Consider the following 11,629-nt stretch of genomic DNA (forward strand, 5'->3'; position numbering starts at 1 on the left):
ATTTAATATGTGGCTTGGCACTAGCCATTAATACAAACAAAGATTTGTCCTATAGAGTGGTTCCTAAAACTATCCTTTTAATGGTGATCAATATTGTAACCAATGAGATCACTACTTTATTCACACGTGAATAAAAATGTCTTAAAGAATGAATTGTTAACATGATGAAAATATTGAAGAATATGGTTCTACTCTGTCAGTGTGTTTTAGGATGATTATCATTTTACTTTAATAGTTTCCTCTTTACTGCTATTTTTAATTTACCAAATGATTAATAAATCTTTCTGTCTTTATGAAGTTAATTCAAGTTATTTAAATGTGCGTTTCGTGAATAAGTGTGTTTATGTGTAACTCACTCATTCCCGTTCTCCTTTCCTCCTCCCCCTGGTTTTCTCAAGCCGTGACCCCGGCCTCCTCACTTCTAATCGACCATGCCAACTCCTCTGATTCTGTCTTCTCTTCAGTCCATCAGCTGTTGAAATCCATCCGCTGTAACTTTTGTAGGCAGCCATTGGCCCAGTCACATCTGCAGCCCCATCATGCCACTGTTGTTGCACTCCTCCTTTACAGTCTCTCTGCTGTTTTTATGGAGGGCGGATTCTGCTCTCATGTCTATTGTGCCAAATCTCGCGGCGCAGTTTGGAACTTCATGTCCTGTTTGAGGGACCGATGAGAGTATCTCTCTGTATGTCAGCATGCTGGTTTGGTTCTGGATGCCACAGGTGGAGATAGTTCTGGCTGCAGTCTTGATGTAGTCTTGTTGTTGTTGTTGGTTCAGCTCTGGTTCTCTGTCTGTACGATGGAGAAGGAGGAGTCTCCTGTTGGGTTAGGTCTCGTTGTCTGCTTGGAGGGTCGGGATCAAAGCCTTTCTAACTCAGAGGGGGAGTCCAGGTCCCGGTACACATTACCTATAAGAAGTCTAGCACACTGATGTTAAATAAATCCAACCCTTTCCACTCTGTCTCTTTCTAATCATACTATCTGTCTTAGTTGTTAAATGCCATCTAAACAACATAATTAATGTCTACTTATGATATTACAAAAACTCACTCCAAAAATTGTTTCATCCATTGTTACATATTTACCCAACACAACTCTGAAATACTTACATGTTTTCAGCATCACATATTCCACACACTATGAAAGAACATCTCCATATCTTCTCTCATTTTAAATCCCACTGTTACTTCGAACAATAGTAAACCTGCAGAGCACACCAATCGGATCACAGTAATGAAATTTGAATCAAGTGTAGGCCTATGTCTTCTTTCTGAACATTTATTTATATTGTCTACATTTGCAAACAGTTCGAGTGTAAAATGTGTTTTGCACAATGTATTTACACTCTACAGATTCTTGAGTTTACTCATCTCCTGGTGCTGTCGTTGTAAAAAATGTTCAATCCCTTATTGTTTTGTACCAGTTTACCAAAATCAGTTATAATATACTGGGAACGTGCTTCCCGTCTTCAATACCGGCCAGCAATGTAATGATTAAACTCTAAGCTCGCATAAGTTTCAAGGGTGTGATACCCCCTTTCAGCCACTAGATGGCAGCAGCAGAAATTTCAAGGGTGTGATACCCCCTTTCAGCCACTAGATGGCAGCAGCAGAAGTTTCAAGGGTGTGATACCCCCTTTCAGCCACTAGATGGCAGCAGCAGAAGTTTCCAGACAAAGGGAAACGCTCTACCTTGGTTTAATATATAACAGACCTCTGGCTTTAAGCTTTTAGCATTGGTCTGTTATTTAAACCCCAGTTTTAAACGGCGACTCGATCTGATATATCGAGTTTTCAGGTTTTGCCGTGCAGGATTCAAACCTCGCATTCACACAAACTGCACCATTTCTACGCCACTCAGGAATAAACACCTGCAGATCCGCGCCAAACTGCTCTATTTTACGTCACGCAGGACTTTCGTCTACCTGTCGATCCACGTTTACGTTTTGTATATAACTTTCCTAACATAGTAAAATATGCATTGTATATTCCATTTAAACTATAAAAACACTGTGAAACGCCTACAGACAATCCTAAAGTTTTAGCGTATCCAATTACAGACAGGCGACTTTCATCGTCTGCTTACCTTATTTGCAAAGTTGCAGAGTCCTGCTGATTGTCTGAGATGTTTGAAAGCGTCTGAATTCTTCCTCAGCTTCGTTATCTCTAGACGTCGGGTCACCATTTTGTTAGAGATTTGAAGGGATATCTGATCCGCTTTTCAAATCTCCGCGCGTTCCTATGAAGCTGGTTATAATACAGGAAGGAATCCATATCTACAAAGTAACCGTTAACAATAATCTACTTTAATGGCAATATGACAATGCAATACAATCATTACAATACAACATGATATATTACAGTTATATTGCAATGCTTAAGGAGTAATGCCGGCTTACTCCTGCTCTGGTCCGCATACTGCAGAGCTACTTTCACCCGAGGGCAGCATGTGAAGAAGAGGCCGAACGCCAGGGATCCACCGGATATATACCAGAGTAAGAAGGAGGGGTTTGGTGTTAGGTCAGCTGGTCATCTTTTCAGGTCATCTCATTGGGAGACGCAACGCAGCAGGAAACGCAGCAGGAAACCAAACAGGCTCACTTTCCAACAAAAGGTCTCAAGGCCTGCATACCTACACCTCCCCCACAGAGCCATAAAACCCTGTTTACTCCAACCAGCCCAGAATGTTTATAGCCATTTGTAGTCCTTACATTTATGAAAGGATAAAACAGAGAAATCAATATAAAACACAAACACAGGTATTGTTTGAACAGTATTCACTTAACTGCTACTATTGATAACCACCAGAGAAACCCAAGAGACCTCTCTTAATAGCACAACCACTGTAGCTCGTTCTAAGTTGAATGCAAATCAGGACATGCTCTCACCTTCCCCCATCTTCCTTTGTCCTCAAAAACACATGTCAACAGGCCCCAAATGCAGCTCACAGTTTTACCCAAATTATTCCCATTTTAAGCTTATCCATAGTTTGCTAACATGAATAAATACAAATATAACTCTACATAACCCAAAATGTGGGTGCAGTACAAGAAACCCCCTCGGCTTCAGTGCCATGTCAGGCAGAAGAGATGGATGAATTGGCTCAGGCCCAGATGGATGACACCGATTTGCGGCGGATAATTGACTGTAAAAGCAGGCTGACAGTCGTATGCCAGAAGACCCTGAACTTCAGAGATATTCCCCTGTGTGGAATCGGCTTCAAATGCAGGGGTCTGGACTAGTGAGAATTCCACCTTTATACTCTGATGCTGCGTCACAAGTGCAAGTCATCCTGCCTCGGTCCATAGTGCCGAAAGTTTTGGAACAGCTGCACAATGTTTCTACTGGAGGTCATTTGGGGGTGCAGAAACTCCAGGGAAAGGTTAAGGACCGCTTTTATTGGCTAGGATGGTTTAGAGATGTTACAGTATGGGTCAAGGAATGTGTGGATTGTGCTTCGCGTAAGACTTCAGGAAGGCTGCCATGTGCTCCGTTACAGCCATCAGTTATGGCTAGACCATTTGAACGGGTGGCACTTGATATCCTTGGTCCTCTCTCAGAGACGGCTAGTAAAAATAAGTACATTCTGGTTGTTGGTGATTATTTTTCAAAGTGGACAGAGGCTTTCCCACTCCCCAATCAGGAAGCACGCACCATTGCCAATGTTTTGGCAGAAGCGTGGGGCACCAAAGCGACACATGGGTTTGTCGCTTTGGTGCCCCACGCAGTATCCACTCAGACCAAGGACGCAACTTTGAGTCCACACTCTTTAAGGAATTATGTGAACTGTTGCATATCCATAAGTCCCGCACATCCCCATACCATCCCCAGTCGGATGGGTTGATTGAGCGTTTTAATCGTACTCTTTTGTCTATGCTGGCCCTGTTTGTGGAAGATAATCAGTTAAACTGGGACACTCTTTTGCCTTATGTGATGTTGGCTTACCGCAGCAGTGTACATGCTAGTACCTCCTTCACTCCATATCAGGTCTTATTTGGACGGGAAATTGTCTTGCCTGTTGACATCGTGCTAAATGTGGACAACCAAAAGTCATTTGCCTCAGTGAATGAGTATGTGTCTAAACTGAGGGAGACGTTGTCTACTCTAATGGAGGCAGTAAAGAAGCACCAGGCTAAGGCATCAGAACGACAGAAAACATCCTATGACTTCAGGGCTAATTTCCAATATTATTCTGAGGGAGAATCGGTCTGGGTGCGGAATAAGGCTAAGAAGCGTGGGTTGTCTCCGAAATTGCAGAGGAGGTACAAGGGTCCATTTAGAGTGGTGGATAGGGTGACCGAAGTGCTTTATAGGCTTGTGCCAGTAGAGGGGGGTCCAGAGGGTGTTGTCCATTTCAATCGACTTAAGCCCTTTACCTCTTCTTTAACAGCACCATCACCTCCAGCTTCTGATCCCAAGCGGGGACCAGTCGGCGTCCTCGGGTCCAGTTCGGTGCCAGTTGGGTCCACTTTCGCCAGCCCACCCTGGAGGCCCCTGCAGGAGGGAGGACACCACTAACAAGTCGGGAGGACCGGAACCCTGTGGGGGAGGACCGGGACCCTGTGGGGGAGGACCAGAACCCTGTGGTTGAGGACAGGAACCCTGTGGTGGGGGACAATGGACGAATTGTAGGAGCCTCGCAAGGAAACCTATCCGCCGAGGGACCAGCCTCTCTTTCCGGGGGCCTGCCTGGTCCCCCAGCGACGTCAGACGCGGTGGCTGTGTCTGAGTCTCCAAGGGAAGAGTCGGTAGCACCGTCGACAGGGGGTGGACGTTCGGGCCGACAGCGGAAGCTACCGGTGTGGTCTCGAGATTACGAAATGGCACCGTAGTGACTCGAGGACGAGTCTTTTTGGACAAGAGGGGGGAAAAGTGTGAAGTGAATCCGCCTGCATGGGCACTGATTAACTGAACTGAAACAGGTGTGTTAATCAGCGGAGGAACTCACAGCTGGGAAACTGACAGCGGTAGTGCCCAAGCAACACGGACACCAGTAGTGACTCAGTTCACGTCGTCCAGCGAAGCCGATCCCCGGGGAGTTGGACGGCGTCCCAAGCGTAGACCCCGGGGGAGGGTCTCGCCAACTGGCGAGTTACGTACACCCATTTATATTGTTGTATGTCTGATTTTAGAAGTATTTTACAGTGTATGGAAGGAGAGCAGCAGGGGAGAGGCTACCACAAATTGGAGCTCTCGCCCTAAATTGTTGGTTGGGTAATTGCAGTGTGTGTGTGCTGTGTGTGTTCATTTTGCCTAGTTCTGTGCCTCCGGCAGAGGGTGTTTGCATGCCGTGTTCTTGGTGTGGTGTGCCGCGTTAAACGCTAGTAAAACTAGCCCTGCTGAAGTGTATTTCAAAGTGGACTCCACAGTCTAGTGGGGGTTTCTGGTGCCCCGTGGACTCGCTTCCTCTTATTCTCTCCTCTCCTCTTACCAATGAACTGTGTGGTTAAAATAAAGATTGTCCTATATTTTGTACAAAGCTGCCTCTGTATTTATTGGAAAGTTCTGACAAATTGGTAGTGTTTCCTGCCACATCTGAGCGAATCCAACATATATTACAATACTTTCCAAGGTTTGACAAAATGAATTGTGCTACTTTTAAAGCAAGCAACGATGTTTTCAAATCTGTAATCAAAAAGCTCCTCAAAAACGCTATCGAAGCAATTCCTGCCGTTGCTACATTAGTTCAAACAGTAACAACGGACTATTTTTCTTAGCGGATGCATGTCAATTTAAATCAATACAACTATTTTTTAAATCAATAAAATCATTTTTTAAATCCATAAAAGCATTTCAATTAGTATTGGGAGTCATATCGTTACTTTGTTGTGAATGTGGCCATGTAATAAGCGGGATAATGTGCAGCGACGTGGTCATTATGGGGAAAAGAACACGACAGGCCGATCAGGAGCCCGACGCGAAGCGGAGGGATCTAGATCGGCATTATCCCTTACATATGATTATATAGAGTCATTATTCATTTGTTTTAAAGCAGGAGGCGCAAACGCTTGCCTCGGGAGGGAGAAAAAGAGCCACAGCGGAGAATAAACAGAAGGGCAACCATGCGCGGGAAGTCTTCTTCGCTGCTTTTCTGACAGACTACAGCGCCACTTACAGGCCTGGCATATGTACAACAGCGTCTCCAGCGCTTTCGAGCGGCAATGGCCGGCCGTGGCCCAACCTCTCATTCCCCTGATAGGTGGAGAATTGACCATTAAGCGGAGCACCCCTTTTGTGACGTAGAAAATAATTCAAATCTGGATCAGTCTGTATCAGATCCGTTACAGCTCCTTTTTTTTTAGATTTGAGTATAGAGGAAAAGAGAGAGGGTTGTGTTTTCTGACACTTGGTGAGTTCCCTGACACACCGGGGACACATATTCATGTATAAAAGACGTACAAGAGTGCATTTTGCATGATAAGTCCCCTTCAAAGTTAAACCAACAAGTGCTATACTTTACAAAGTCTCTATATGAACAAGTTGCATGGCCGCTCCCTTTTCCTACTTTCTCCTGATGCCTGCTAGTACAACCATGACCATAGCTGTCTGCAAGCTGTCAGCAGCTGAACCTGCAGTATTTATAGCTCCTGGTAAGCCACAAACACAAACTGCTTCTCAACAACCTAGCTGATACCCTCTTCCTCAAAATATTTTTTTCTGCTGAAGAAAGAAGCTGTGTGAGTCTTTATTTTATAGCCGTTACTTCCTGGGAAACCACCTGACATTTGGTTCAATTCACCAGTGCCCCTGATTATTCTTATTGTCAAGTATTAGCTCAATGTTGCTCAAAGATAAATTGGAAAAATCCCCTGCAATCCCTGATACCCTTCTCCAATAAACATGAACACCTGCTTTTCTAGAGGTGATCAGTGAAGACAGCTGACAGAGACGCTGTGGTTCATGGAGGATCAAATGACAAGCTCAGGGAAGTGAAAATATTTTAGATTTTCCACACCTTCACCAGCTTTCTTTTTAACCATCAATCCCTGCCCTTCAACAATATACATTCCCAACTTGTGTAAACATGTTGAAGTTTTTAGCAGGAACTAGTTATACAGGTTGTTGTAGCCGGTTAACATTCTTATTATACATCCATGGAAGTAGCAACAGGCTAGGACTATTAGCTGCAGGCTAGGCTTGAAGCCAAAGACAGGATCGGTATAAGTCTACCCAAAATGCCCCACCCATTTGAACTTTAAGATAAAGTTTTAAATGTTATGTTTGTTCAGCTGTATGTTTTTGTGTATCTTAATTTCAATATTAAGAGTTTTCGGAACATCACATCCTCATCTGCCTGAACACACCAAGCTGACTGAGTCTAAAATCATTTTGAAACAGAAATGTTGTATTGTATTTGAGTCAATATCACTATAAAGTAACTTTGGTGTCCCCATCAGAATCACTCAGTCATCATGAAAATGTAGCAGAATAATGAAACTCTGAGGTCTTATTATAAATGGCCAAACATTTACACACATATCAGTACAATGATAAGTCTCTTGAAATGTGTTTCCTTAATTTTATACTGTATTTTTTCATTGGATGTAGGCCTACGTGATTTTGGCATGTCCCACACACTGCTCAGTTAACTACAGTGTGTAATAAGTGATTAAATGATACTAACTTTTTTAAATAATTAGGGGAGAAGGGGGTAAGTTGAGCCAGTGGGTAAATTGAACCACCCCCTGTAACCAGGCAACGCCTTATAGTTGTAATCACGTGACCAGAAATTATGCAAGCTCCTCCCATTTCTCATTTCTCAACTCTGATTGTGGGTGACTCTGCTGTAAGAGATGTAAAAGGTCTGTGTAGTAAGAACAACACCAAAGTACTCTGTTTTCCCAAGGATGTGGTCTCTGACTTGGCTGAGAAGATCCTGCATATTGGGGCTGAAAATCCGACTGTGAAGAATGTGGTACTACACATTGGAACAAATGATGTTGTGAAACAACAGTCAGAAGTGCTGAAAGAAGACTTTAAATGTTTGTTGGAAACTGTCAGCTCTCTAAATGCAGAGGTGTTCATCAGTGGCCCTCTACCGCCAGTCAGAAGAGGAGTGGAGAGATTCAGCAGATTGTTTGCACTGAACACCTGGCTTTCAACTGCCTGTACTGACCATTCTGTCATATTGACAATTATAACTTTTTCTGGGACCGCAGACATCTTTATAAGGCAAATGGAGTTTGCCTGAACAAGTCAGGAGTGAAATTGTTTATCTCTAACATATTCGACTGCCTGCATCATCAATTTGTTCCCTCTGCCAAGGACAAGCGGCAAGAGGAATCAAAACAGGAGAAAGACACAACACATCGCGCGGAAAACCCTGAAGAAGTATCACTGCACCTGCCTAAGGAATGTTCTGATTATGGGAGACCTATGAGACAAATGGAGGAGTCTCCACTGCCCGTCACCCCCCCTGTCAACGCCTTTGTTACAGCCGCTGCTACCTTGTGCCCTTAACTCTGTTTGTGTGTGTGTGTATGCAAATGAGCTGTGCAGTTCCTATGCTGTCAGTGGCCGTCTCGACCTCGCAACATCCGCGGGGATTGGACAGACGTCACCCAAGCCCTGCCCGCTTCTGCCACGTCATCCGGGGGAGGAGTATAAAGGCTGGGCACGGATACCATTCGGGAGGCTCTGTATTGTGTGACAGACGCCTCAAGACTCTCCTTGTGATACTGCCTTCGTTCTGTGACTTCTGAGACTGTTTAGCCGTGTGTATTCTGTGTTAGCTACACTGATTAGCAGTATATTCAGTAGGGTTTCTGGGCGAGCACACTGATTAGCAGTGTGTCGTAGGGTGTTAGTATAGGGTTTGTGTGTGTATATTGCTTAGATCCAGGTTGATTAGCACCTGTAGACCAGCATTCCTGTGTGTATATTGCTTAGATCCAGGTTGATTAGCACCTGTAGACCAGCATTCCTGTGTGTATATTGCTTAGATCCAGGTTGATTAGCACCTGTAGACCAGCATTCCTGTGTGTATATTGCTTAGATCCAGGTTGATTAGCACCTGTAGACCAGCATTCCTGTGTGTATATTGCTTAGATCCAGGTTGATTAGCACCTGTAGACCAGCATTCCTGGTGTATATTGCTTAGATCCAGGTTGATTAGCACCTGTAGACCAGCATTCCTGTGTGTATATTGCTTAGATCCAGGTTGATTAGCACCTGTAGACCAGCATTCCTGTGTGTATATTGCTTAGATCCAGGTTGATTAGCACCTGTAGACCAGCATTCCTGTGTGTATATTGCTTAGATCCAGGTTGATTAGCACCTGTAGACCAGCATTCCTGTGTGTATATTGCTTAGATCCAGGTTGATTAGCACCTGTAGACCAGCATTCCTGTGTGTATATTGCTTAGATCCAGGTTGATTAGCACCTGTAGACCAGCATTCCTGTGTGTATATTGCTTAGATCCAGGTTGATTAGCACCTGTAGACCAGCATTCCTGTGTGTATATTGCTTAGATCCAGGTTGATTAGCACCTGTAGACCAGCATTCCCGTGTGTATATTGCGTAGATCCAGGTGATTAGCACTTGTAGACCCGCACCAGCTGTGTTTTCCCACAGTCCCGTTTTGTTTATTGTTTTGTTTCCACTTTAGAAGTGAGGTATTTCCTTTCCTTTTGTATAGTACTGGGCAACTCTCTTTGGAGACCTTTTGTGAGATAGTGACAGCTTGACCCGTTGTTGGGCCAAGCTGTTTGTGTACATCATTTTACTCAGTTGCCGTTACAAATAAACCACCGGTAACTTATACCAAATCCAATCTGGTCGTGTCGTTTCCCTTTTGTACCCCTAGCCAAGAGGGAACGTAACAGCCTTTGAGGATACTCTTCATTCATCCCCCAGCTCTCTCTACTCTCCGCTCACCCTTTCACCCTCGCCCACCCCCCTGGAGTTTGATGACCGCATGAAGGCGATACGCAGGGTTGGCAGCATGTCCTTTACCCCCGCCCCTCAACGACGCCCTCCAAAATCACCAAAGCAGAGACGCGCACCATCTCCCCCGGCTTCATCACCATGCCTACCACAATCATCAAGGAAGATGGAAGCAGATTTCCAAACCCCCCTTTCTACAGTGTAGCCCTCACCCTGCCCTCCTATGATGAGAGGAGCAGGGTGGTGGGTCCTCCCTCCCCTTCAAAGCCTGATAGGGATGTGTGTGTACAAATCGCTGCAAACTGATATCTGCTGGGTCCAGGCTCAAGGGCGTATGGCACTCAACTCTTTCCAGGACATGCCGGGGCCCTGCCTGCCTGTAGCTTTGCCGATATCTGTGTTGATAGGTAATAGATTGAGAGCGGTGAATCATCTTAGATACAGGAAGCGCTCAAACGTTTGTGTGAGTTTATCAAATTTAGCAGTGATTCCATGTCAGCCACAGCTTGCCACAAAACATCTGACTGATAGTGTGTTTAACAAACTTAAACTAGCTTTATTAAATGTCAGGTCTTTGGCAGGAAAAACATTTTTAATCAATGATTTTATCACTGAGCACAATCTCGATTTTATGTTTTTAACAGAAACTTGGATTGAACAAAATAACAGTGCAGCTGTTCTTATCGAATCAACCCCTCCTAACTTTAGTTTTATGAGTCAGGAAAGAATGCAAAAGAAAGGAGGTAGAGTTGCTATTCTGTTTAATGATTCCCTTCAATGCAGGAAGACATCTTATGGGAACTTTGCTTCTTTTGAATATGTGGCCCTTCAGCTGAAATGCTCCTCTCGAGCTCTGTTCCTAAATATCTATAGACCACCCAAATACTGTGCAAGCTTTTTTGATGACTTTACTGAACTGCTGTCTATAGTGTGTATTGACTTTGACCGTCTAGTCATTGTTGGTGATTTTAACATCCATGTTGACAACCCCCAGGACAGAGGGGCTAAATAACTGTTTTGTGTTCTTGATAACTATGGACTGACTCAGCATGTGACGGAGCCCACGCACAATAAGGGGCACACTCTGGACTTAATTATCTCAAAGGGTCTGAATATCTCTAAGGTTGTGGTGACTGATGTTGCACTCTCTGACCATTGCTGTGTTTTCTTTGAGAGCTCTATTTCTGTTCACAAAAATGTTCAAAAAGAGGTAACCACAAAGCGATATTTAACTGAAAATACTAGGGAAATGTTTACTCAGAATTTTTCTTCCACACTTGCCCCTGCTAACATCTCAGTAAATGAGCTAGTAGATCATTTTAATTCAAAAATTCAAAATGTTATAGATGCCATTGCTCCAACTAAGGTAAAGGAAGTGTCTGGCAAGAAAATATCTCCATGGAGAAAGGCCATGACCGTGAAAACAGAAAAAAGAGAATGTCGAAAAGCTGAACGCAGGTGGCAAAAAACAAATCTCCAGGTTCACTTTGAAATCTATAAAGAGAGACTTGGCCTTTATAATTTGGATTTAAAAAACACACGACAATCGTTCTTCTCTGACATCATTACCAAAAACAACGCACGTGCCTTGTTTGCTACCGTCAACAGACTAACTAACCCCCCAGTGTCAGTAGCCTCTGAATGTCTATCCACCAGGGCGTGCAATGATTTTGCCTCCTTCTTCACTGACAAAATTCAGAAAATCAGACAAGCAGTCAGTGCCTCTGTATCAGGTACAGCAAAT

The sequence above is a fragment of the Gymnodraco acuticeps genome, unplaced genomic scaffold, assembly GCF_902827175.1.
Source record: "Gymnodraco acuticeps unplaced genomic scaffold, fGymAcu1.1, whole genome shotgun sequence".
NCBI classification, from domain to species: Eukaryota; Metazoa; Chordata; class Actinopteri; order Perciformes; family Bathydraconidae; genus Gymnodraco; species Gymnodraco acuticeps.